General features: G+C 36.2%; 1 pseudogene; it reads left to right on the forward strand.

Annotated features, from left to right (window-relative positions):
• Positions 1–19,895, forward strand: part of LOC147493962 (putative mannitol dehydrogenase) — a 42,706-nt pseudogene extending 22,811 nt beyond the window's left edge.
• Positions 19,896–26,441: the final 6,546 nt, after the last annotated feature.

Below are 26,441 nucleotides of genomic sequence, written 5' to 3' on the forward strand. Positions count from 1 at the left end.
GGCTATATTCTCACGGGATTTGTAGAATAAGTACTCTAGCCTAGATTTCAAAACTTATTGCGAACAATCATAGATACTCATGTAATGTATTTATAGATAGATGCAAAGATTATTACCTACATATTAACCTAAGTTTCTAAAAATTATTCTAATGCAAAAGCTACGTGAGACTTCTAGATTGTTAAGAGCATAGAGAAAGAAAACAATACCAATATTCCTAAGTTTATAGCATAACTTATTTATTTATATTTTTGAATTTTTGAAATTCTAACTAGAAAACAAGTGCATATTATACATATCTATATCCTAACAGATGCCTTAATTACACGTGTTTCTATGCCCACCCCCAAACAAGAAGCATGCTTTGTCCTCAAAGCATTTAAATAAAGAGGGTAGAAAAATACCATGGAAACGCTGAAATTCGGAACATCCGCAAAACAAGGTTAAAACATACTAATATAAAACCCCACACAACTCTATAAGAGTTCCACCCATTATGGGGTTAATGTAATTAAATTGCTTGGGACATAAGCGCATTACTAAATGGAATTAAAAACTTACCTTATCTCCCTGACATGCATATTATCTACCCAATAGCACCATGGGTCTTGTATTTCAGCGGGCATAACAAGTCCAAGAACAAATACTAGCAAGAACCATAAGCGGTTCCCAGCCTACGTGTGTGATCACCTCATGAGTCCAAGCACCATAAGTAGTGCTTGGGAACAGATCTTCGAAAGACTGTTCCGGTATTATTGTAGGAGATTTCATCTCAAACTACGCCTCTGAACAGCTGCAAATGACCCGGAACAACCCGTAGAAAACTGGAAATTTTCTCGGTCTACGGAAGTCGTAGCGCCAGCAGCCCACTTGGGCAATACAAAGCAGCCTTCGGGGTTTTTTTTTTTTTTTTTTTTGACAAGGGAGCGAGGTGGGGGTAAGAATAGGAATTTGAGTGATCAAGAATGGAAAAACCAACACCCCCCAAACAAATTTTTGAAAACAGGTTTGTAAAAATTTGTTTTAAAACGGGTCTTTTAAGGTCGATTCGAGACTTGCTAGATTACTATTTTTATAGCTTTAAACTTTTTACTTTTTATGAATTAGGTTTAATATAAAGGAAAATAGTAAGCAAGAAAAAGACATAATTCACACCATAGAGAAACATGACTCAAAAACCAAGAAAACATGCAAGAGTGGAAAATGTGAATTATGTGAAAACGTGGACTTAGGATCCGTACTTACAGCCACACACTCCATAGGGAGGGGCCCGGTTACCTGAATGGTGCATTCACTAATATATGGAAATGAAAGGAAATGCACCAAACACAAAAATTGAGTCGCTTATAGTCGATACTTTCGAGACTTTATCTAAACATATGTATGAATATGCAGTTTATCATATATCAACAACCGAAATAGTTGTGGATCGTTCCATAAATAAATATCACAGAAAACATATCCAAACACAATCAAGCACCAAGATTTCCTACGACGCAGTCTAGTGGAATGAAAGCGAAGTCGGATAGACCTATAGCATAACCGAGCATGCACCTTATGTTTTATCTTTGAACGAGAGGGTGTCATAGTGAATAAGTGTGGAAAAGTGAATGGTTGTGGAAGATATGGTGGATTGGGATAAGTTTTAGAGGGAAAGCATGGAAAAATTGAGGATGTGGGTTTAGCACAGAACTCATTCATGGTGTAGTTAGGGACTGTCTCAAGTTTGAAAATGAAGGTGTCAAGTGGTTTATCCTTGGGAAGTATTTGTTTACTAGGTGGATTTAAAAAATCATGAAGCACAAGAGAAACTAAAGAATCGAGTGCAAACTCGATGTTCCTTTGAAAAGGTGGAGGGTGGGGAATATTGGTGATGGCAGGTGAATGATTCTCAGCTAGAGCTCTCAAGTCCATATCATCAGAAATCTTGATATATGCAAGACATTCCTCAATAGGTGGGTCAAAAGGATCACTGGGATAGAGATTGAAAAATTCATCTTCCGCCATAGCATCAAGGGATGAATGGTTGTTGGCAAGGGGGACTCGCGAAGTGGTAAAGAAGCGTGCAAAAGAGTTGCGTGAATTCTTCTTCGATTTCGCCTACTACCGTGGAGTCATTGTATAAGTCCGAATTTCGAAGGAAAGGAATTTGTTAATCTATTTCTCTCGAAACATGTTTTTGAAGTAATCTTGAGCTATGCTCTCGATCATGCTAACCTCTCCATTTGTAGATGAATCGATACCGTGTGTCCTCGCTTTGAAAACATTTACCTCAACGTAAAGATGGCCAAAGGACAAGGACATCGAACCATCGCGGCGGTTTATGAGCCGCTTGGCGTAAGCCAGAAGGGACGGACTCTAAAATGATAGGTACAGAGTCGTTAGTGACTTCATTGTGTCGAGGATAACGGTCGCCTCGGTAGTAAAAATTTTGGACTTTAACCAAAGACGCTTTCAACCACACCCTTTAGGATACTTAATAGACCGATCGACCTAATTGTAATGTCATTTTAGTAGGTTGCATCTCCTCTAGACCTATTTGTTTATACAAATAAAACGGAGAAGTTAACACTAGCCCCCGTGTCTAGTAAATGCGTCGGTCGTCGTGTGAGAATCTCCTAAGGTGCATTATGCAGTTGATCTAAGGGTCCTTGTACTTAACAATTCCATTATTTTCGAATAAAGTTGGGAACCGCTTTAGTTAGAAAGGCGCCTTTAGGTATGTTGGTCTTACGCCTAGTAGTGCACAACTCCTTAAGAAACATAGCGTGGTTAGGTAGCTTTTTTATAGCTTCGAGAAAAGGAAGGTTTATCGTTAGATTTTTGAAAATGTTCCTAATCTCCTCAAAGTTAGTATCCCTGGTTAGCATGGCTAATTTCTGAGGGAACGGTGGTTTCGCTCTATATTTAGCGTATGGCTCGACTTGATGTGTAACCTTGGCTTTCTGTTTCTTAGGTTGTGGTTTAACTGGTACCTCTACAGTGGTAGGTTCTTCAGTTTCTATTTCGGTATCTAGTTCGATATCCGGTGTAGGGAGTACTGATGGGGTAACTATAGGCATAGTTACTTTGTTATCAACCACTCTTCTAGAACGGAGAGTGGTGATGGCATTTAGCTCACCTATGGTAGTAGTTTCCATACTAGTATTACCGTTTACCTCAAAGGTCGTGGTTTGTTCTCTGTGGTTGGTATCGCTGGCCTAGAAACAAACCTTTTGGTTAGGCTTTCTCTTGGGCTAACTGTTGGTTTAAATTATTAACGAATAGTAGAATGTGTTGGTTAGATTGAGCCATGGTTTGGAAAAGTTGTTGGCTCACTTGTATGAAGGTGTCAAGACGATCTGGTTGTGTGGGTGTAGTAGTCACGGTGGTGTGGACCGAACTATCTCTGTACCGATTATTTATGGACGGATTGTGATAGTTATTATTTACCAAACGATACCTCTATTAGCATTATAATTATTATAACTACATTGACCTTGTGCTTGACCTTGTCGAGGTTGCGCTTGGTTGTTATAATTATTATAATTACCCCGATCCCGCCCTTGTTGTGGTGGAGCTTGGTTATAACTGTCGTTGGCCTAACATATTGATTATTGTACCATGTAGTGTGACTTGTTGGTTATTTCTCCAACCGGTTGGGATTTTGTCTCCAAGGGCGTTAGGTTCACTATTAATGGAACAAGAATGTTCAGTAGGCTATAGGACGATGGGAGTCGGGATGCTCGGGACTCCAAATGAAACTACATGGATTTGAATTTACATTCATGACGTGGATAGGCTTTTGTTGTACGTAAATGGCCTCTACCTTTTTGTGAGGGATTCAATTAGAGTTTTAAGCTCGTGGATCTGATTTAACCTCTAACATACTAGTAAGCCTTAATCGTTGAAGAAGAACTAGCGGAGCGGAGTAATCGCCACTACCCCCAATTATTATTACGCTTTAGTCCGATCTTCCAAAAATTTATATGCCTCCGGTGGCTCCTTTACTTAGGAAACTACCCCCATTCATTATGTCTAGGACTTCTTTATGGTGGTGTAGAAGTCCTTTGAAAAAGGCAATTTAACTAACGTGTCTTTTGCTAGGTGATGGTGTGGACACTCTATAAGGACATCGGTGAAACGATTCCAAGCCTCCTCAAAATGATTCATGAGGATTCTCGGCCGAAAAGAAGTGAATCTTGGAAAGCATTTCATCCGCCTTTAGGGATGGGTAAAAATGTTCCATAAACAACAACAAGTTTGGCCCCGAGTCCACGTTGAGTTAGGCGCTTGGGCGCTTAACCAAGACGCCCTTTATCGGCTAAGGTGAAGGGAAATACCCTCGGTTTAATTTGTTCCGCACTCAACCGTAGGGATGGTGGAATGTTGTAAGGACTTGTTCAATCCTACGATGTAGCCGATAAGGTTTTTCATGGTCTAAACCATAAAAACGGGTAACAAATTAAATATATTTGGGGATGCGGAAATCCCCAATCGGGTCTGCTAGAAACGATGCAAGATTTAGGGCTATCGCCAAGGCTTTATAAAAGTCGAGAGGAGTCTCTCTTTCTTCACCATAATATCGTGGTGTATGTGAAATAGTAGCTAGAGGTGTAGTAGGTGGGAAACTAGATAGACTTTTTGTTGACGCGTTGCCGCGGTAATTACGTTAGTTGTTTTTCTTCGACTGCACCTTAATCTCATGCAAGACTAAGTCGAGCTTAACTAAACATGCAACACTCCAAACAATTACGATATACTAGTACAAACCTCTAACCGAGATGCGAGGTGTGGAAGAAAGGAATACCTGATTGGCCCTTGCTTCGCTTTTATGAATAGCGCCTTGTTTACGCGTGTTCGTTGTATATAACAAGTTAGAACACTAAAAACTTAAAAATCGGGTTCAAACAAACCTGTAGAAATCCGGAAAATTTGGCTTAGTGGCGCTGGTGCGCGCTTAGAGGCGCGCTGTCGCCAAAGTTCCAAGAACTTAGCTGGTCGCTTCGGTATGGGGGTCGCTCGCGTGTTCCAAGAACTTAGCTGGTCGCTAAATAAGGCGCTCGTCGCTCGTCCGTATATATTTTCGCGAACTTTTCAATGCTGAAACGGACAACCACAGTATGAATCAAACAAGGGTGGGTGGGTTTAATGGGACTTAAAAGTGACTAATTATACTATGAAAACAATGCTAAAGGGAAACTAAGATGGCAGCGGCGCCATTTGATAAAACATAAAATGAATAGTTTACCTACGAAATGAACGATGAAACTCAAAACGTAAGTAAACTAAAACTTACTACGAGTCTATATTTATCAAAGTTTCTACTCTCAATTCTATCGAGATAGAGTGGAGTAACAAATTCGTTCCACTCCTAGTGCTCTAGCATGGAATGTTTTCTAGTTAACTAATCGGTCTTAAGTCTAATGAGAGTTTTACGAGGGGGAATTATACTAAGATGCAACTACCCACAAGATACAAACTATAATTGATTCAACTACAAAAATACTACGTTGAAAAATACTACGTTGATTCTATAATAAGGAATTAGGGGGATTGATTCCACCTTAACTCAACTTAACTCACTAATGGCGAATCGTCGTAATCCGAATTGAACTGCTACGCAGAACAATTGGTTCTTCCTAATCCCTAATTACACATGACATTTCTACCAATTCATAACTAGCATGTGAACGATTAAACCCATTCTCATGGCGAATTAATCGTTTCTAGAGTGGAATAGAAATTACGACGATTTCTACGATAATCGAATCAAGCTTTCATCAAGGCTTCTCAACCCCTCTAATGGAGGTTTAGCCGAGAATCATTCCACAATCATTTCCATATGAATTTAAACTAAACATAATATCAAGATTCAAAATTTACTAATCTAAATTAAACAATAATTAAAATCTAATTAACAACTAAGAAATGATAATCAACAAGAATTAAAACTAGATCTAATAGATTGAAATAACAAAAATCGAAATGACAAGAATAATCACTATTTTATTTATCTAATGAATGATATTCAATGATTCAAGAAATTAATCTAAAACAAGAAAATGAAATTCTAAAACTAAGTTCTAAAACTCATTAATGGAGGCTAACTAATCTAATTCTAATCTAGGTCTAACTATCTACCATTAACAAAGAGTCAAGCTTTTGTTTTTATACTTTCAGATCCAAAATTCGTGCATGGGCTTGGAGCCATGTTTTGGGCCAGAGAATCAGGCCCAAAACCCAATTCTTTCAGTCCAAAAATGCCTCTTCAGCTGCAGTTAGATTCAACAGACTTTTCGTCCACTTCTGCTCCTCTGATTGGGTCAAGGCTTAGACCATTGGAAAGCTCTTTCCGATTCGGTCGTTTTGACATAAGGTAGGCCCAATTCCGAGGTCTGAGTCCAAAGATACGGTCTTCGGAAGTTCTACTGACTTTGTGTGTTGTTTCTGCCCGCGTTGACTTTTCAGCTTTTGACTAGGCTTTAGAAAGGCTTTGGCTTCTTGAATCTTGGCCTTTAATCACAGAACTCCTTAGCAACCGACCTTTGCTCCTTTATCTCGCTAAAGTGACACATTTCTGCACATAATGGACTTTGAAGCCTGAAATGCATAAAAACACGTAATCAGTATTAACTCTTAATTATTACTCACATAATTGGTCTAAAAGTATGATGGTTAAGGGGTTAAAGCTACAGTTTTGGGCTCTTATCAGTGGTCACGGGTGGTGTGACTGGAACTATCTCGCGTTGATTATTTATGGGCGGATTGTGATAGTTATTATTTACCAGAGCGATACCTCTATTAGCATTATAATTATTATAATTACCTTGACCTTGTGCTTGACCTTGTCGAGGTTGCGCTTGGTTGTTATAATTACTATAATTACCCTGACCCTGTCCTTGTCGTGGTAGAGCTTGGTTATAACTGGGCGTTGGCTTAACATATTGATTATTATACCCTGGAGGTGTGACTTATTGGTTATTTCTCCAACCGAAGTTGGGATTTTGTCTCCAAGGGGCGTTAGGTTCACTATTAATGGAACAAGCATGTTCATATGCTATAAGACAGTGGAAGTCGGGATGCTTGGGACTCCAACAGAAACTACATGGATTGGAATTTACATTCATGACGGGGATAGGCTTTTGTTGTACGGAAATGGCCTCTACCTTTTTAGTGAGTGATTCGATTAGAGTTTTAAGCTCGGGATCGTGTTTCATCTCAAACATACCGGCAGCCTTAACTGTATTAGAAGAACTAGCGGAGTGGTGGATATCGTCACTACCCCCAGTTGTTATTTCGCTTAGTTTGATCCTCTAAAAATTTATAAGCCTCTGAGGCTCCTTTACTTAGGAAACTACCCTCATTCATTATGTCAAGGACTTCTTTATGGTGGTGTAGAAGTCCTTTGAAAAAGGCACGAACTAACGTGTCTTTCGCGAGGTTATGATGTGGACACTCTATAAGGAGATCGGTGAAACGATTCCAAGCCTCTGAAAATGATTCATGAGGATTTTGTCGAAAGAAATGAATCTTGGAAAGCATCTCATCCGTCTTTAGGGGTGGGTAAAAATGTTCCATAAACAAACAACAAGTTTAGCCCACGAGTCCATTGCATTAAAGCTTTGGGCGCTTAACCAAGACGCCTTATTGGCTAAAGTGAAGGGAATACCCTGAAGTTTAATTTGTTCAAAGACTCACCGTAGGATGGTGGAATGTTGTAAGAACTTGTTCAATCCTACGCATGTGCTGATAAGGTTTTTCATGGTCTAAACCATGGAAAACGGGTAACAAATTAAAAATATTTTGGGGGATTCGGAAATCCCCCATGGGGTCTGCAAGAATCATGCAAGATTTGGGGCTATCGCTCAAGGCTTTATAAAAGTCCGATAGAGGAGTCTCTCCTTCGTTGGGCATTGTGTCAGGTAGAGTATGTGGAATAGTAGCTAGAGGTGCAATGAGTGGTATACTAGATAGGCGTGCTTGTTGATGTTGTCGTGTAATTACGTTAGGTGTTTTTGTTCGACCAGACCTTAATCTCATACAAGGTTAAGACCAAACTTAACTAAACACGACAACCTCCAAACAATCCTGATATTCTAGTATAAACCTCTAACAGAAGATGCGAGGTGTGGAAGAACGGAATACCTGATTGCGTCCTTGCTTCGCTTATGAATAGCGTCTTGTTTATGCGTGTTCAGTGTATATAACAAGTTAGAACACTGAAAAACTTGAAAAATCGAAGTTCGAAACAAACCTGTGAAAATCTGGCAAAATCGGTAGTGCGCGCCCGTAAGTTCAAGTTCTACGTGTTTGAGCTGGTCGTCGCTGGGTTTGGGCAGTCGCCTCCTTTGGGGCAGCGCTTGCCCGCCCGTGCAATTTTAAGCGAGGAAGTTTAATGCTGAAAAAGACAACCACGCTTAGAATCGAACAAGGGTGGGTGGGTGAAATGGGACTTTAAGAAGAATACTTATACTATGAAAACAATGCGAAAGTGAAACTAAGGTGGCAGCGGCGCCATTTGATAACTGTAAAAAAGAAGAATAGTTTTACTAATAAATAAAGCGATGAAACTCTAAACGTAAGTAAAACTAAACGATATTATGTTTCTAATTTATCAAAGTTTTCTACTCTCAATCCTATTGAGATATAGTGGAGTAGATGATTCGTTCCACTCCTAGTTCTTTCGCAAAGTAATGTTCTCTACGTATAAATAATCTTAGCTAAAGTCTAATGAGGGATTTACAAATTATAAGCTAGACTACGATGTAACTACCCACAAGATGCAACTAGTCAACTAAATAAACAGCTATGAAAATACTACGTCGATTCTATGATAAGGAATTAGGGGGGGATTGATTCCACCTTAACTTAACTTAACTTACTAACGACGAATCGTCGTAATCCGAATTGAACTGCTACGCAGAACAATTGGTTCTTCCTAATCCCTAATTACACATGGCATTTCAACCAATTCATAACTAGCATGTGAATGATTAAACCCATTCTCATGGTGAACTAATCATTTCTAGAGTGGAATAGAAATTACGACTATCCTACGCTAACACAAATCAAGCTTTTATCAAGGCTTCTCAACCCCCCTCTAATGGAGATTTAGCCGAGAATCATTATGCAATCATTTTCGATTAAATTAAAACTAAACATACTATAAAGAATTGAAATTTACTAATCTAAATTAAACAATAATTAAAATCTAATTAATAATTAAGAAATGATATCAACAAGAAATTAAATTAGATTATAAATGTAATGACAGAAAAATGAATTGAATAAGAATCTACTCATTTATTTATCTAATCAATGAAGATCAATGATTTAAGAGTTTAATCTAAAACAAGAATTGGATTTGAAACTAAACTTAATTAAAAACAATTAAATCTAGATCTAGAAGCTATTCTAATGGCTACTTTCTATTCTAAGCTACTTTTATTTTCTAACCTAACTATCCATCATTTACAAAGAGTCAAGCTTTTGTTTTTATACTTTCAGATCCAAAAATCGTGCATGGGCTTGGAGCCATGTTTTGGGCCGGAAAATCGGGCCCAAAACCCAATTCTTTCAGTCCGGAAAGGGCTCTTCAGCTGGATTTGGCTTCAATAGATTTTTTGTCCACTTCTGCTCCTCTGATTTGGTCAAGGCTTGGACCATTAGAAAGCTCTTTCCGAGACGGTCGTTTTGACATAAGGTAGGCCCAATTCCGAGGTCTGAATCCAAAGATATGGTCTTCAGAAATTCTGTTGACTTGTGCACTGTTTCTGCCCGTGTTGACTTTTCAGCTTTTGACCGGGATTTACAAAGGCTTTGTCTCCTTGAATCTTGGCCTTTATTCACAGAACTCCTTAGCAACCGACATTTGCTCCTTTATCTCGCTAAAGTGGCACATTTCTGCACATAATGGACTTTGGAGCCTGAAATGCATAAAAACACGTAATCAGTATTAACTCTTACTTATTATTCACATAATTGGTCTAAAAGTACGATTGTTAAGGGGTTAAAACTACAGTTTTGAGCTCTTATTAGGAATACAGAGAGAGACGTATTAATGGTGATTCAAGAAAGATAGCGGAAGAGTGGGAGACGAAGGGTTTTTAGACTTGATATAATTATGCCTAATTAATAAGGGAACTTTTCAATTCTATAATCGTTGCTAATTTCTAATCTTGCACACACTCACTATAGTGCATCAAGGGAAACTTTTCTCTTTGTTCGGATTCCATAATTAAGACTGGTAATTAATATCTAATCCAACCGGCTGGGGAGAAGTAGCGAAAGTGAGAACCAAGGGTTTGCACTATGAAGGGGTTTCACAATTAAGACATTTAATTAATTCCTAATCCACGTGGTGGAATGGTGGCCCTCGATTTATACCCCCTGAAATCGAATCCCAGCCGCGAGTCAGGAAACAGCCCTATTTTGTTAAGTAGATATTCATTTTCTTTATTTTTTATTTCGAGGCCTTAGTTTGTAATTTTCTCTAAACATAGTTTGAAATGTTACGAATTGCATTATATGCCCATGGTTATGTGCCCATCAGCCCATCGACAGAACTTGCATTCAAGTAAACATATAAGTGTGATTTGAACTATATTAATATAACATAATAGAGTAAGGCGACAAAAAAGATAAGTCACACTGATTTAGACTAAGGCCACAAACAAAAAATGAAAGTAAGCTCTTGGATATGTAACAACAGAAAGACAAACCTCACATAACAAATTGCTTTTGCACTTAAACCCTCGATCAAACAAAACTCACATCTTGTGACCAACATGCAATTTAAGCTGCAAAGTTCAAACTTAAAATTTGATAAAGCAATAAGGAATAAGGTTACCCAAACTGTTACCTTCGAATTGCTCTTATCAACCAAAATCGAAAGGAGAAGCCTACTCATACATCAACTATAGAGGATCGGACCAAGTAAAATAATTAGTCGTTCATAAGTCATAACTATAGTACAATTATTAGAATGGGAAAACACATAAAGTGGAGAACAAAGAAGAATGATACCTGGTTAAGATTTTGTGGAGCTCACTTGATCTCAAAGAACCCAAAAAAAAAGAATGGGGATTCCATTACTTCATTTTTAATTTCTATTGTTTCTAGTTGTGATGTATAAACCGATTGTAGAATCTCTCCAATTGCGGATGATGAAAGAGAGACAAAGGAGGCACACACTGTTTGGGAGGGAAAGAGAGAGCGAAAGGATAAGCTAAGCATAGTACACAAAGGGTTTCTACCATTTATTGCCCACAGTTAAGTTTCTAATTAATATCCTAATTAATTTCTAATGGGCTCTATCTCTCATATTGTGGCGCATTCGGGACCCTCGATTTATACCCCCTGAAATTGAATCCTAGCCGCGAATCAGGAAACTGAGTTGTTTTGTATGTGAACTGACGAACAACAGTCCCACAGCTGAAGTCATAGATTAAAAACATAGTCATTCATCCCAAAGGACAGTGATTCCACTCTTTCTATTTAGACCCTTGATTCAGAAATCATCTTCCAAATGTTGGAACACCGTAGCCATTTGTTTTATGATCTAATTAAATAACGAATTGGCATTTAGTTAATTAGAAAGAACATACGGTTTTTTTTGACAAATGGCAAAATGATATGGTTTTTTATGCTAGAAAATCTCATACATTTGGGATTAAGAATTATTCATGTTCTGTTGAAATGTAAGGAAAACCATTACATACCAAAGGGAATGTTAGTACATTGTTCCTAATAAGGCACGATCTTCTAGAACCCACGGCACCCTCACCATAACCTCGAACACTGCCAAGACCTCCAATTGCAAAAGCTTGGTATGGAGCCATGTCCCCAACAATTGACCCACTTGTCAGGTTGTCAAAAGAAAAGGCAAGAGAAACGAATAAATGGAGAGAAAAAGTGGTTCCCCTAATCATTTTCTCAAAAAGCTAAAAATACATTACCTTGTCAAAAAAATTGTTGGCCCGAGTCTAACACCCTTTGATGCAACAAATTTGAACCTGTTGAAAATTAGATTGAATACTCAACTGGAAAACATAAAACCTGTTATAGAAGTTATCTAATTTTAAAGTGGCAAAACAAATTTGAATAGAGAGTGATGAAACAATTGTATTACTTGAGTGAAACTATGATCATTGGCCTTTGCATAGTGTGACTCCTGCTTCAATACCACCATACTATCATGGGTACCTCTGCTACACAATATTTATTTAGAAGCATCAGGAAACATTTGTATGTATAAAGGATAAATCTACAGTAGAACTTTCTCGACTTTGAAAAACTATTAACGTTCTTCAAACTCTTAAATTGCAAGGGTTTTTGTTTTGGGAGTTACCCGATGTATTTTTTCTTCTTGCAACTGGAGAGGAGGAGAACTGATGAAGATATAACGGTCTCTGCAAGTATGCGCCTTTATTTTATTTTATTTTTGCCTTCGTTGAGAACTTCGAGCTCTGGAGAACGAAAGGTTTTTGTGAGGTTTGGAGAATGAAGGGTTCTTTTGTTAATTTTCATGATTAAAGCTTTGGAGAACTCAACCGAAGGGTTTTTTTTTTATTTAATTTCACAATTAAGCTCTTTAATTAATTCCTAATCCACGTGTCAGAATCGTGACCCTGATTTATCCACCCTTAGATTGAATCCCAACCACGAGTCAGGAAAGCGAGCTATTTTGTTAAGTTGATAAGTCAGTGTGGTTGGGCTTTATGTGTTGATGTTTGGGTCTTGTAATTTTTTGTCCATAGTGATGTCTTATTTGCTAATGGTACTTACAGATTTTGAAACATAGGTTTTCAAGATTTAGGTGCAATTTGAAAGCTCAGCACCAATATATTTTTTTTGGTTCTTGTAATTGATTTGGAACGGATATGGAGTCTTCCAAAAATTTCATTTGTAACGAATCTAAGGTGTTCCCTGGTTTTCATTTGGAACTATTGGAAAGTGTCCCAGAACAACTTTGTAACGGAGTGCATCCGTTCCAAATTATAAAACAGGATTGCACCAAAAGTGTTCCCTCAATTTTGGAACGCAGGTAACAAGAACCTTGTTGTCCGTTCCAAATATCTTCAGGAATGGTTTTTGTCCATTCCAAAATAGAAAAAAAAAATGTAGTGATTAAGTACTAGTACGTTACGTACCTTCCAAGAACGTAATAACTTGGAATTAGAAATATCCCAAACAATGATTTGACAACTATGGCTAGTGGAAAAGAGGAAGTGGTCATTGGGCCTAAGCGTAAGAGAAGTAATAACAAGTTGTGAATCTCCTTGTATAGTTGATTTTATTGAAGCGTTAGAGGAATCAACAATTTTTATAGTGTCTTCACAAGCACAGACTAGAAACAAACCATCTGAAGATATTGTAAATGGTCTACCTGTGTAAAACTGTTGTAAACTTGGTGTACAACGGTAGATCTTTTTCATTCTACTCATCGCCATCAAAAACCATGAATACTGAGTAGTTGAGAATGCTCCCAGGCACCCACGCCATCCCCCCTTTTTTCTCTGAGACTGACACATCATATTTTACAATAATTCGGCATAAAAAAAGTAAATCTACGCCTTTTTTTTTTTTCAGATTTCAATTGTTCGTAACCCAAAATAAATAAAAAAACAAAACCCCTATTTCCATACTCTCTTTTCAATTGTACAAAACACCCTAACTTTTCAAACCCTCCATTAATCAAGTAAATCAAACTATTGCAATAACCTTACCAACATTATTGAAGTTTCAAGTCTCTCACACACAAAAAATCATGAAACACGTGCTATAGTTAATTTCATTCACTGCCGAGTCGAAATCTCCAGAAACAGAACACCCAAAAGCAGCTTTTGGATGGGCAGCAAGAGATAACACTAGTGTTCTCTCTCCCTTCCACTTCTCCAGAAGGTATATTTTTATTTATTTATCTCTTTCTTTTTGAATTTATGTTATCTTTTTTGTTTGTTATTGATAACTTCATCTTCACTAGAAAAAAAAATTACAAAGGAAAACAAAATTTTAGTGAAGGAAACTTTTGAAGATTTATTTTTTGGTAATTTGTTCGTTCGTGATATTTGTGGATAGATGACGATATTTTGTACTATGATTCTAACAACTAACACCGAATGACCGAATACGTGCTTTGTAAAAGCTTGGGATACTAATGAATCGATACATAATGTTGAAACCTACTTGAATCTGAATATGGGCGACGTGATTATAAGTTATGTAAATTGTTTTTACTCGAGCACCCTGAAATCGACTCCCTATTTGAACTCACTAGATACAAAACATTGACTTGCGTTGAGATACAAGTGATTGTGTATCTCAGTACGAATTAATAGTCGTCAATTAGGAGTTTTTTTCTTTTTTTTCTTCGTAGTCATATCATAGCCTTCAGGATTGTGTTTTAACATTTCCGCTATTATTAAATTGTGGTTTAGAGCGGCAGTAATTGGCCATGTTGCTCATTTAGGCACAATCCCGGCAATGGCTTTTATGCTATAGGGCTAGATCCAATAGTCATGTTATGTGATAAAGTGACTATCTTTTTTATTAATCAAAATGAAGTTAAATTATAGCCACTATTCATTTGATGGTCGAATTGTTTGTTATATAGGAATACTGGAGAAGATGATGTAGCCTTCAAAGTGTTGTTTTGTGGGATCTGTCATTCCGATCTTCACAGCATTAAGAACGAATGGGGCATGTCTCGGTACCCTATGGTCCCTGGGTAAGTTATTTTCCTTTCTTTCATGCTTTTGTCATTCTCAGCTCTCACTCTTATTAAGAACATATATGGCACAATATATTTTTAATGTTGTGTCTGTTAAACAAACACTATATGATATGACATCAACTAAATATGATTTTTTCTGGTCAAAGTAATTAAGTATTGAAAATAGTAAGATGGTGTTTGAATCCTTTATGGTCTATTGTGCAGGCATGAGATTGTAAGCATTGTGACAGAGGTGGGGAACAAGGTAACCAAATTCAAAGTTGGAGACAAGGTTGGTGTAGGATGCTTGGTTGGGGCTTGCCATTCCTGTGATAACTGCAATAAAAGTCTTGAAAATTACTGTCCCAAGATGATTTTCACCTATGGTGGGTTATACTATGATGGAACCATGACATATGGTGGATATTCTGATTCCATGGTTGCCAATGAGCACTATGTGGTGCGGATTCCAGACAACCGGCCACTTGATGCAAGTGCTCCTCTATTATGTGCTAGAATTACAGTATACATCCCACTGAAATATTACGGACTTAGTGAACCTGGGATGCATGTGGGTGTTGTCAGACTAGGTGGTCTCAAGCATGTGGCTGTGAAGTTTGCAAAGGCTTTTGGTGCTAAGGTTACTGTAATCAGCACCTCCCCTGCTAAGAAGAAGGAAGCAACTAAGCATCTTGGTGCAGACTCATTTTTGGTCAGTTGAGATCATGGGCAAATGCAGGTAACGAAGTATGATCACATATAGTAGTTATTTGTTGACATGTTGCATGTATTCCTCACTCGAAACAATATGAATTAAAGCATATAGTTCAGGAGTGGTCCTAAATTTTCAAACAATAGACGCCAAGCAAGCAACGACTCCATGTTCAACATATAAAGAAGCACCATTTTCAAGTCTGGATAGCTAAGGAGGGTGGTGGATTCTGATCATTCCTATTTTCATGTGCAACAGACGCAGGTGATATGGGGTGGCCTTTTGTTAAATCTTTCAAGTCTAATGATCCTGAATCCTTCATCAATGGCTTTGTCAAGAGGTTAGTCTGTTTCTCTCTCCCTCTATTTCTGTCTAGAATTCATGAAGACACAGGTTAATGATTTCAACTGTTGTTGGCATTTGATTGAAGATAAATGGCAACTAAAAGTGATGCTGGTATGCACTCACAGCTTTCTTTTAGCATTGCCCTGTACAAATAATAGAAATAGTTTATATAATTATTCAAAGCTGAATTTTTATCCTATTGAACATTCTTGTTAGTAGAAAAAAGGTGAGTCATTGCCAACCTTTTCTTTAGTATAATAGGAAGCTACATGAAGGTTCTTTTGATTTCCAGTCGTAAAAGAGTAGATTAGTTCTGTTTAGGAAATATGAAAACAGAGTAAGACTTGGTTTGGCACTCATTTGCAAATTTGAGCCGCTAGAATCTCATTTGAGATTGTCTTTTCCTATAGAGAGTAATATCTTTAGCCTAATTCCTTCTCAAATTTCTGCCACAAAAACGGGAGTGGAAGGCATCATTATTGCTGACATTGACCCTGTGATTGAAGATTTTGGTGAAACTCAAGCAGGTGGACCATTTGAAAGATTTGAAGTATGGAGAACAGGTACATCCGAAACAACGCATTTGCATATTTTACATATTTTTCATTTTTGGTTTGTATCCCAGAAGTATTACTTATTTAAGTTTTGAAATTTAGAGTACATAAATGCTTATAGTTTTTTTTTACACACATGATAAACATTCTAACAAAATAATATATTGAATAGTCTAAAATTATGCGTCATAGTCATAGAAGAATTATGATGTCTGCAAGTACAAACAACAGCCACAGAGAAGAAGTGCTAAAAGAGTATTCCCAGTGGTATGTTTCAACTTTTTGCAACGTAGATGGTTGGGTCGGTTGCGGCGGTTGCAGCTGAAGGTTAACTTTTGCATATTGTGTTCTACCCCTATTCCCATAACTGTTACCTACCATAGGTTGCTTACGAACAGGACATGGTCGTTGCTGGGGCAGTTGCGATCTTCCTTTAAAGGCCTTATATTTCATGTCAAAGAGTGACCGTTTCGCTCGATTTGTAAGCACCCTATGTGCTTCTCCAATTAACTTAAAAGCAGCTTCTGCACCATGCAAACTTTTTTTTTTCAGGATGGAGCAGGAAGGCAAGCTTCCTGTACTGCTTCTTAATGGATGCCTCATCTGACGTCACTTCAACTTGAAGGATACCATACCAATCCATATCATTACCCGTAACCTTTTGTTTAGCAGAACAGTGTACATCACAGACTGTCATTATTTGGGAGATGTCATCTAGATACACCCATACCCCTTGCTTAGTATACGCGCGTTAAGTAATCCCTCAAGATTTATTATGACTTCAGGTACCTCATGTTGTTTCTCAAGTCCTAATATGTAACCTTTTCCCGGTCCTTTTCCTATATAATGTTTCCATATAGCCATGAGTGTTGATATTCCCCTTTTGATGTTCCATTGAATTACTTATACCCACCCACTAAACGTGTGTTGCTATAGGTTGTGCCAAGTAATGTTCATGTGACGTGATACGAAATGTGGGCTGCTACTATCTGAATACAATTATGGTAAGTTACAAGTTCTTTGCATGTTATCCAATAGTTATTGGGAAATTGTACGTCGTGTGTGTATATATATATATATATATAATCTCATAGTGTAGTTGCCTCAACCTGTTTTCATTCATTCCCACATTTATGTTGCTTGCTCAACACCTCACTAGGACTTCCCATAAATATTACTAAAGTTATGGTCAAACAAATAGAAAAAATAATGACTTCGTCGGGTTTAGTTGTTTTATTAGAGCATCACCAGGTTTGCTTATTTACAATCATGCAGTAAGATCAAATGTTGCTTAACTTTGCAAAGAAAATTTTAGTTTAAGAATATTAGCTATTTTTTAACTTAGATAATTTAAGATAGTTTTTCAATAGTATTTCTGTGTGACTAGCTCAAGCTTATATCTAGATAGCTATTCGCAATTGGTAATCGTGGGTGACAACAAAAGCACCAACATTTACACCTAAAGCCATATAATAATCAGATCAAATAAAATCCATGATGTTCTAGATTATGAGAAACAAAGCTACAGGTGTTGCCCCTTTACTTGGATGCAAAAGTACATCTTCTCTTCCTCCATTAATTTTTTATGATTAAGGATATGGTTAGCTGTATTTAAATATTTTTAATCCTACTGATTCACAATGATCACCCTTTGATGTTAGACGCTAGAAAATAGTTTCGGGATCTCATTGAATGTGATCTCTTGAGGGAAAAACACAATTTTCAATTAGTATTAGCTATACCCCGCCATTTTTTATTGCACTATCATACTGTTATTAGAGTACTACAAATTTTGGATTTACGTGAATCACATTTATTTTTGCTTAGATGTATAGAATGATCATTCTTAGCTTTGTTTGGCAGTTTTGGACTGATAATTTGGTACAGTGGTCCCGTCGTGGGACATACTTTGCCACAGTTCTCAGGCAGGGTGCTGGGGTGCAACTACCTTTAAACGTCTCATGTGTTATCCCCATCCTCAAGTTAGAAAAAATTGCTATCCCCCCAACACTACCACACACACACACACACCTTCTTTAATTATTTGGTTTTCTTTTGCTCACATCAATTCTGATGGGAATAATACAGGTTAAGCTCATTGATTTCTCTCCTGGAGAGAAATTCTTGGTCACATATAGCAGTCACGAACCAAGCAATTCTTGCGATTCACATGTGAGCATACGCCACTTTCATTCCGTCCTATATGTATTGGCATATCGAGTTATTTCTCATTTGATATCTTTCTTGATGTAAAAGGCTGAAGAATGGGAACTACTATGATGAGCTCCAATATCGGATTAAAGTTCAAATGCTCAGCATAGCTTCCGATTGATCTTCTCAGGCTCATTTGGTGTAGCATATATGCTAAATATCAAAAGGCTTTTGGTTCATCCCTACGTGTCCAATAATAGCATTGCTTCCCATATTAAAGGTAAAGACCCATTAGAAATTATGACTCTATTGTATGTAATATTGTTAAGTTTTTCTTATAGGATCCATTAATGTTATTCCTCTTACAGGAAAGCTAGACTTTGTAACCTTCAGCAAATACTTCATCATTGGTTAGAGTCTTCTTCTTTTTATTTTATTTTTTATTTTTTATTTTGTTTATTGCCACTTCTCTTTTCATGTGTTCTAAGTATCATTGACACCAAATTTATCTCCTTCATTCTACAAAAATTATAAGTAGCCAGTGGATTGTGAAATATCTTAGTGGGTTGTTTCTCAATAGTCATATCAGTATAGATGCTATAATTATTTCAGAGGTGTGTTAGCCACGGCAAATCAGGCAGAAGAAAGGTTCTGCAATACAACGACACAGCCGATGAGCTTGATTCCACAAACTTTATTTATGCTTGAGTTGATTATTGGACCCAGCTATTTCCTGCTTTGGATATAGGATCAAGCTGAAGGGACAAAATTAAGAACCATTGTCACAAGTAGTTCGCAGATGGGTTCGGATATTGAACCCCAATTTGTAACTGTAACTCAGTTGAAGGAGATGAATACGACATAAGGTGAAAATGCACCTAAGGTATTACATTTTCCATGTCCTAGCTATTCAAGTACGACATAAGCAGTCATTCAATAAACATTCTAGATATTTGTTAAGTAATGTTTCATTCTATGTTTTCTATTTGAGTAGGCAAGGAAGACATACACAATATCTAAACAGCGAGAAAGATGGACAGAGGAAGAGCATAAGAAGTTTCTCAAAGCTGTGAAACTATATGGTCAAGCTTGGCGTCGAATAGAAGGTTTCATTTGATATGAGCTGATAATCTCTGGAAGCTTTGTTCCGCGTCCATACCATATCTCTAAATTGTTTTTCTTGACTTTGCAGAGCACGTGGGTACCAAAACTGCTATTTAGATTCAAAGTCATGCCAAAAAAATTATCTCTAAGATTTATTGCCCCTTCTTACTGTACATGTTTCTACCATAGATATTTTAAGTAAGTTGATATGATGTTTATGACCTGTGAACATTTTTATATTTGGCAGATATTTATGGGTGGTATATATGAGTTCTCATTGCTCAGTTTGATGCTATTGATCCAGGTGGACAGAGAATATGACGTCACACAGTGAAGGATATCCATCTATTTCAGGTTAGTTGTCCAAGGTAAGATGTTTAAGATCAACGATCTTTATGCAAAGGTCACACAGTTTCATTCCCCCTAAAGGCTATGGATCTTCTTAATTTACTTCTGTAGTCGACTGACCAAAGAAGCTCCCTGATTTATTTTTGTTGAACACTAAAATACCAATGTGTAACAAGAAACTGGCGACCAAATATGACGTCAAACATGGCACTTTAACAGCTACTAATATATGTTTTTTTTGCTTATAACAAAATATTCAATCGCTAATGGAACCATGTTATGAATAACTTATATACTTTTATGTAGGTTACTACAAAGTCACTAATGCCTTTGGATTAACAAAGTTGCAAATCTATATCAGAATAGGGAGTGGCAATTGTGCATTGAATAAATGTTGCTGCCAAGGGAAGAGAAGAACTATGGAAGTGTCGAGCAAGGCATGCTTTGGTTTCTTAGTGGCTTACTTTTGGTCCCTCTTCAAAAACTGATAAAAACTAAAATATCTTTTTTAATTTTTTTTTAATTTTTTTTTTCTTTTTTTTTTTTTTTTTTTTTTTTTTTTAGCTAGATTGAATTTTGTAAGTATATGTGTTGATTGATTCAAATGATGAGTTTTCCTACGAAAGTGATGCCATTGTTGCACTAAAAGTTTGTTTTAGCATTGTTGATGTATAATTAGGATTTCCGTAAGCAGTCAAAAATGAAAAATAAAACTAATTGTACCTAAATGCTAGACCTTCCTAGGTGTTGCAAGCTACTAATGTTTACTATCGTTTTTTGTTACTATTAAGATTTGAGGCCAAGGTCAATAGATCCTATGCTATTATTTGATTAATGCTTTTAGTGAACTTAGTTTGTCTACACATTAGGCTATTGTGCATTTCTCTTTCTATGTAAATCTTGAGTGGAGATTATTAATTATTTCATTAAAATGTATAATTGGTACAAGTTTAATTTATAGCATCAATCTCTTCCATGGTAAATTCAAGGTATTCCAAGTCTTTTTGATGCGTCTATCTCACCAGCTCTATGTCTTTATATGCGCAACACATGCATCTGACTTTTTAACTGAATATATATCATGACTTGACATGTAATGATTCTTTAGGTTGTCCGCATCACTCGCTATGTATAGTTATTTTTTTCATTTTTTATATATTTTAAGATTTTTGTTATGTTAAGTCGATCCATATTACTGAATAAATTAGTTTGTTGTTTGGATTTAATTAGTGTTAGTGAGATAATTTACTTTGTTCTTTGGATTTGATTGGTGTTAGTAGGATGATGGCCGCGTTAAAGGAACCGGTGTATTATGGTGATATTACAATCACTTTCATTACGGGAATTGTACTTGATTAATTTTTGTGTGTCTTATAGGATTTGAATGAAGCAATTGTGAAAGGGGTGGTTAAAACTTGGCCTTTTTTACATAACATGAAAAAATTCTTACTGGAATTAATGAAGCAATTACCTGTATAATTTAAAGTTGTCGGTGCTATGGTCTTCACAGTTCACACATGAAAGAGAAAACACAGATAATTAATTTCCAGGTACGAACATAACATGTCTCAATAACTCACTAAGTTTTCTTTTGACATAATCTACTACATCAAGTTCATTGGCTTTTATTTCATGATGATGGGGTGTGTATGCTTGCCAACTTTTTGAATTAATGAAGGTTTTATATATCGACATCCTTCGGTATATACAAATAGGGGGAAAAAACCGGTATAGCCAAATAAATTCTAATGAATTAAAGAGGACAAAGAGAATACCTTGAAGCTAGACTTGCTTATATTTTTGTGTGAATAAATATGTTAACGTTGATGGTGAAATACCTTGAAGCAGTTGTAGGACCGAACAATGTGCTAGAAGACTCTCATTTGTCCAAGTTGCACTACTTGGATGCTGTATTGAAGGAGACTTTCAGGTTGCATCCTGCAGTGCCTCTTTTGGTTCCTCAGAGCCCAAGTAAACAGTGTGCAGTTGGCGGTTATACTGTCCCTAAGGGTGCAAGAGCATTTTTCAACGTATGGGCGATGCACAAAGAGTTTCCTAGATGTTAGTAAAGGATGTAACTACAAGGGAAATGATTTTCATTATCTCCCATTTGGTTCTCGGAAAAGGATATGTGCAGGAATTCCCTTAGCTGAAAGAATGTTAATATATGTATTGGCTTCATTCTTGCACTCATTTAATTGGAAGTTGCCAGAAGGGACTAAGCTGGATTTATCAGAGAAGTTTGGGATTGTTTTAAAGAAAAGAATACCATTGGTTACCATTCCTAGCAAAAGATTGTTAAATCATAAGCTTTACAAGTAACTGTTAGCTGGTCAAGTGCATGGTGCTGCTCTGTTTTTGTTTTTTATGGTTGGGATATTGGCTCTATGGAGACATTATTTGTATTTTCTAAGATGAAAAAAACTAAAAATACAAGGTAACACCGTAATTGAAAATTATCTGATTTAATGGTTTAATTGAACATTACAATATTAAACCTCTAATGGGTAAATTGAACGTAACCGTACTTGACTGTTGGACACAACATTTAAGTTCTTACTGATCTTAGAGAAATGCATTTAGGGCTACAAATGCTCAATTTCTTTTGAATATTGGCTTTTGACTAAGTAGCGAAGAATGTACATATATTAGATATTCAAAGTAGACTTTCGGCTATTGAATTGTTAGCTATCAATGTAGCAGGTCTGGCCAACAAAATCCTAATCTCCAATTTACGTCTAATTTGGAATCAAGATTTACTTAAGTATTCTTCACTTTCTTCACTTTTTTTTGGTATCGACTATATATTAGCATATTGAGTTGGGGTTAGAATAGCATTATACTGTATCTTTTTTAATATTTTTTTTCAATAATTAATTTAATATTTGAATTTAATATCAATTGCACCTATGACTCTTGAAGTATTCTGATTGGCATACATTGATCAAACAACCACATTAGTAGATTTATAGGTTCAAGCTATCTAACATATTTTTCACTTTCGTAATTTCGTAAATATCAACTTCTAATCATTACGTGTTATGGAACCATTGTGCGCAATGAATATAATTTGGTTATCGCTTAAACATATGGTATGTTTTGAGTACGTGTTCTATTCTTTGATTGTTGTGTTATATTTTGATATAGTTTATATAGGTGAGGATGATAAGCATTGTTATATATCTAGGACAATAATAACCCAAAAATAGAAATTAACATAAATCCTTCAAACAAAGTACGCAATGAATCATTAGCTATCAATATACTAGGGGTGTCTCTTTTTGCCGAATTTCCGATTTTTCCGAAATCCGACCCGAAATTGGTCTGGCTCTGGGTGTAGTTTTCATGGGCCGATTTTCCGATTTCCGAAAATTCGAAAAAAAAAATTGGATCGGATTTGGATGTAATTCTAAAATCCGATCCGATCCGAAAATTCCAAAATTTCCGATATTATTGCCAATTTATTCCGAAAATATATACTTCTCTCACTATCCACTTGATTAGATCTCGACCGTTCATTCATTTTCTAGTTTTTTACTTCCAAAAACAAAACAAAAACATAACCTAGCCGCTACTTCCCTACTTGAATTGGACCACTCTACTGTCATTACACCGTCTACCATAACAACAATGATGTGAAAAAAAATGTCATTAAGTCATACAATAACTTCCAGACCAATCCAAAAGCCAAATTCCAATAGATAGAATATTATGTAAAGCTACTTAGAGTCCAAGACCATAATCCATTATTTATGCAGACACTTCACGCTTCAATTTCCACACACGAAAAAAGATTGAAACATTACAAATACCCGACCTCAAATGCGAATGCAATGCTTGCTATTGGTGGTCGCAGGTTCTTTTTCTCGTTTTTTCTTGGATCACTTGTTTGAATGAAAATGGGTTTTCTCAGTAAACAAGTGCGTATTGTTGTTGGTACATTGGTGTTGTGGACATGGTTTTCTCTCCCTACAATGAACATTGGCGTATGATATTCCAAAAAATAATTGAAAATAAAGAGATCTTTGAAAATTTACCAAGTATTCCGAAATTTCCGAGTTATTCCGAAATTTCCGAAAGTTCCGAAATTGGAAATATATTTTGAATCCGAAAAAAAATTGGATCGGATTTGGCTAGCATATTAGGTTCCGAAAAAAATTTGGAAAAATTCCGAAAGAGGTTAATCCGATCCGATCCGATCCGAAGTCACCCTTACAATATACATATATTATTTATTCAAGTGGACTTTAGGCTTTTGACTCATTGACTATCTATGTAGCAAGTCCGGCCATTGGCCTGGCCAAATGGCTAATAATGATGAAAGGAGGAGAAAGTGGGAAATGTTGGGACTTGGGTGGGCTTTTAAAAGAAGGCCCAAATAGTAACGACCTAAAGTCCAAAATGAAGGAGAAATAGAAGTGAATTCATGGACTTGAAGGGCCGAAATATTTGAGATGGGCCGTAATGAAGAAGGTAGTATTGTCCATGTTTTATAAAAGATAGAAAAGAAAAAATATATATAAATATTGACGTTTGGCAAAACAAATATTGTAAAAGGGGGGATGTGTATCAAGAAGTCATATGGCAGGTGGTAGATTGTATGTGAGTAGTCTAGTAGAATAGGCACGTGCAGTACAATTTTTTTTCTTGTTCAGTTGTGACTCGGGCGGCCTTGAGTTTGATTGTTTTAAGGGGCGTATGCAAGGTCCCGAGAAAATATGGCCTATATATTAATAAAAAAATAAATAACAATAAAACTCTGCAAAATATTTTTTCTTTCTTTCTTTTTTCTTCCCAAATCATTTCTGACTGCCCAAGGGGAGGACATAGGAACCTAACCCCATGGACCAAGAATCACAAAGTTCTCTTAACACAATAAAACTAACAAAGAAATGTACACGTATAAACTATTAATAAAAAAATAGACCTTGAAGCATTTTTAGTTGCGAAATCACTAATTACGTTTGCATAGTCAATTTTTTCCACCAATCCCTTCTCAATAATGGACAACATGGCAAATCCATATATTTAATCTTTCTTGTGACATGCTTGACCGAAGGTAAGATTTTATCAATTTCAACTTTGAAAAGCTTATTTCTCCATATGCAACTTGTCACACCCCAAATTTTCAGAAAATTGAAAATAGGAAATTATCTCACCTTATTCCATCTTCTGAAAACCCAGGATGAAACAAAATCCTAATAACATATTATCAACCACGATATTAAAACTAAGATCAAATTTAAAACCAAAAAGAACAATCCTTCAATCACATTATTAAACTACAAAGAAACTAACCAACTCTATTACATCTGCCTCAAAACAAAATCGTCCACTTTAGAAAATCTCATCTCCAGAAGACTCCAAAAGAAACTCCAAATCACGTGTCCTCATCCACTGCACTCCACCATCTATGTTCCCAAGAATACACCCACGTTGCAAAACAAAGCAAACATAGGTCAGCAAATTGAATTTACTGGTATGAGTAAGACTAAAAAATATAAAATAGTATAGCAGTATGTTCAATTTTTCAAATCAATAATATATTATTACAATCATTTCAACTTGGAAGACAATTTAGTTCCGTATTCTCAAAACGGCCTGCAGTTTCTTCTCAAGTAAGATTTCAACCCCCAATATACATTTCCAAAAAATCTCATATAACAGTATTCATCATTCCCACTTTCCAAAATAACTCACAATATAATTTCCACTTACATTTCACTTATTACATACACATATGCTAACTTATTTAAATATGAGTTTGATACACTTTATCTTTAAGCCAGCACGTCGTCTTAGGGTAGAACAACGTTTCTTCATAAAAAGTTAATAAGTCCTACCCTCCTACAAAACAAAGTTAGATTTTCCAAACATAATCATTTTCTAGTATACATCTATTTCGCTCTCACTGCAACCATCATAAGTATATATAATCTGGCATAATAAATAGCCAATATTAACATTCATGTCACACCACCATATCCGATCCATTATATCATAATATATCACCAATATTAATTAACATTCATATCACACCACCATATCCATCATATCACGCTAACCATATTCACATTCCTTCGTAAGAAATTATATGCATCATATCATAATATATCACCAATCGTATCCAACAACTCGCTCATACTTAAAGCCAATATTTTTCTTAAAAACCACTCGTCTACCTATAAGAACGAGGAAATATATCACAACTAGGGAGTACATTCATCCCTTGTGAGTATCAACTCACACAAACCACATATACATTTTCTTGTAAGAAATCATGTACATCATAATACATCAATATTCATATGCAATAACTCAGTCACACGTAAAATTAATATTTTACTTTAATATCACTCGTCTACTTATGAGAACGAGAAAAAAGTCACAACCAGGGAGTACATTCATCCCTCGTGAGTATCAACTCACACAAACCACATAAACATTTCTCATAAGAAATCATATACATCATATGCAATAACTCCATCACAAGTAAAATCAATATTATATTTTGCTTATTAATTTTCTTGTT

This window comes from Coptis chinensis, chromosome 6 (genome assembly GCF_015680905.1).
Source record: "Coptis chinensis isolate HL-2020 chromosome 6, ASM1568090v1, whole genome shotgun sequence".
Classification (NCBI taxonomy): Eukaryota; Viridiplantae; Streptophyta; class Magnoliopsida; order Ranunculales; family Ranunculaceae; genus Coptis; species Coptis chinensis.